This window comes from Gorilla gorilla, chromosome 7 (genome assembly GCF_029281585.2).
Source record: "Gorilla gorilla gorilla isolate KB3781 chromosome 7, NHGRI_mGorGor1-v2.1_pri, whole genome shotgun sequence".
NCBI classification, from domain to species: Eukaryota; Metazoa; Chordata; class Mammalia; order Primates; family Hominidae; genus Gorilla; species Gorilla gorilla.
This window is the reverse complement of record NC_073231.2, coordinates 57,346,500-57,349,354: the sequence shown is the minus strand read 5'-3', so window position 1 is coordinate 57,349,354 and position 2,855 is coordinate 57,346,500.

Genomic DNA, 2,855 nt, shown 5'->3' with positions numbered 1-2,855 from the left:
ACTTTTATATGTTGATTTTGTATTCTGTAACGACTGTTCATTTATCAGTTCTAATAGTTTTTTGGTGGATTCATATGGAAGATCATGTCATAGAAAATAGGGATATTTTCACTTCTTCATTTCCTATTAGGCTTCAAATTTTTCCTCTTGCCTAATTGCTCTAGCTGGGAATTACAGTACTATATTAAAAAGAAGTGGTGAGAGTAGGCATACTTGTCTTGTCACTGATCTTAGAGGAAAAGCTTTCAGTGTTTTACTGTTGAGAATTATGTTAGCTAAGGGTTTGTCATATGTAGCCTTTATTGTGTTGAGGTACATTCCCTCTATACCTATACCCAATTTGTTAAGAGTTTTTTTGTTGTTGTTTTTGGTTTTTTTTTTTTTTTTTTGAGATGGAGTCTTGCTCAGTTGCCCAGGCTGGAGTGCAGTGGCGTGATCTCGGCTTACTGCAAGCTCCACCTTCCGGGTTCACGCCATTCTCCTGCCTCAGCCTCCAGAGTAGCTGGGACTACAGGCGCCCGCCACTACACCGGGCTAATTTCTTTGTATTTTTAGTAGACAGGGTTTCACTGTGTTAGCCAGGATGGTCTCAATCTCCTGACCTCGCGATCTGCCCATCTTGGCCTCCCAAAGTGCTGGGACTACAGGTGTGAGCCACCGCACCTGGCCTTGTTAAGAGTTTTATTATAAAAGGATGTTGGGATTTTTCAAATGTTTTTTCTGCATGTATTGAAATCATTATATGATTTTTGTCCTTGATTAATGTGGTATATCACATATTGATTTGTGTGTGTATATATGTCTATTATAGTAGATATAGGCAATGTATATTGTAATGTCTCCTCTTTCTTTTCTGATCTTGTTTGAGTAGGCTCTTGTTTTCCTAGTTAGTCTAGCTATGGGTTTGTCAACTTTATCTTTTCAAAAAACCAACTTAGTTTTGTTGATATTTTCTATTGTTTTTCTAGTCTCTGTTTCATTTATTTCTGTGCTGATTTTTGTTATTTCCCCTCTTCTGCTATCATTGGGCTTAGTTTATACTTATTTTTCTAGTTTCTTGAGTGGTAATGTTAGATTATTTGTAACCTTTCTTTTTTTATATAGGTGTTCATTGCTATGAATTTCCCTCTTAGGATTGCTTTTGCTGTCTCCCATAAGTTTTGATACATTGTCTTACCATTTTCGTTTGTCTCATGGTAATTTTTTATTTTCTATTTGCTTTCTTCTTTAACCTATTGGTTGTTTAGGAGCATGTTGTTTCATTTCCACACATTTGTGTATTTTCCAAGATATCTCCTGTTACTGATTTCTGGTGTCATTCCATTGTGATCTCAAAAGATACTTGATATGATTTCAATTCTCTTAAATTTGTTAAGATTTGTTTTGTGCATTAACATATGGGCTATCCTGGAGAATGTTCTATGTGCACTTAAGAAGGATGTGTATTTTGTTGCTATTGGATACAGTGTTCTGTATATTTCTGTTTGGTCTATTTACTCTAAAGTGTAATTCAAGTCCATAGTTTCTTTATGGATTTTCTCTCTAGATGATCTGTCCATTACTGAAAGTGGAATATGGAGAGCCCTACTGTAATATTATTAAATTCTATTTTTTCCTTTAGATCATTTAGTAATTGCTTTATGTATTTAGGTGCTCTGATTTTAGGTGGGTGTATATTTACAATAGTTATGTCTTTGTGGTGATTTAACTTCTTTGTTATTATGTAATAGCCTTCTTTTTCTCTTTTTATAGTATTTAACTTAAATCTATTATGTTGATATAAGTGTAGCTACCTCTGCTCTTTTCGTTTCTGTTTGCATGGAATATATTTTCCATCCCTTCACTTTCAGTCTATGTGTGTCCTTATTACTAAAGTGAGTCTCTTGTGTGCAGATTATGATTAGATCTTGCTTTTTTAAAAAATCCATTCAGCCACTCTATATATTTTATTGGAGAGTATAATCCATTTTCATTGAAAGTCATTATGGATAGGTAAGAACTTAGCACTGCCATTTTTTAATTTCTTTTCTGATTGTATTATAGGTCTTTTGCTTCCTTCTTTCTCTCTTACTATCTTCCTTTGTGGTTTGGTGGCTTTGTATGGTTGTATACTTTTTATCTTTTCTTTTTATATTGTGTGTAACTACCATAATTTTTTGCTTTGTGATTACCATGAGGCTTACATAATATAGCTTATCCTTAGAACAGTTTACTTTAATCTGATAAAACTTGCCTTTAATTGCATATAAAAACTCTACACTTTCACTCCCTCTCACCCACATTTCATTATTTTGATGTCAAAATTTACATTTTTTGGTAATTTGTATTCCTTAATAATTTGCCACAGCTGCAGTTGGTTTTAATAGTTTTGTCTGGACACCACTGAATAGCTGTTCCTGACACGCATGTGCAAGCGACTCCACTGCCACCACCCTGATGAAGTGCTTTGGTTGGCACTCCTCATCAGAGTATTGTTACCAGCAGACTGGGAACACCTTAGCCCCTAAGGTGCAGTAGGTGCTTAACCTCAAGGGGCCAGAGAACAAAGCCATGGGCCTGGTACTAGACCTCCAGGATTATAGCAAGCAGCTCAAGAGTACTTAGCTGAGCTTTGGTCCCCTGAAATCTTCCAGAAAGAAAACCAGTCAACTAAACCCAACTTATACCACAGTCAAACCCTCAGGGTATCAAAGAATATAAAAGCAGAAAACCCCATCCAAAGAACAGCAACTTTAAAGTTTAAAGAAACATCAGGCCACTGTGTTCCTGGCCTGAGAAACAACCAGTGCAAGAACTCTGGCAACTCAAAAAGTCAGAGTGTCTTCTTACATCCAAGTGATAGTACTAACTCCTCA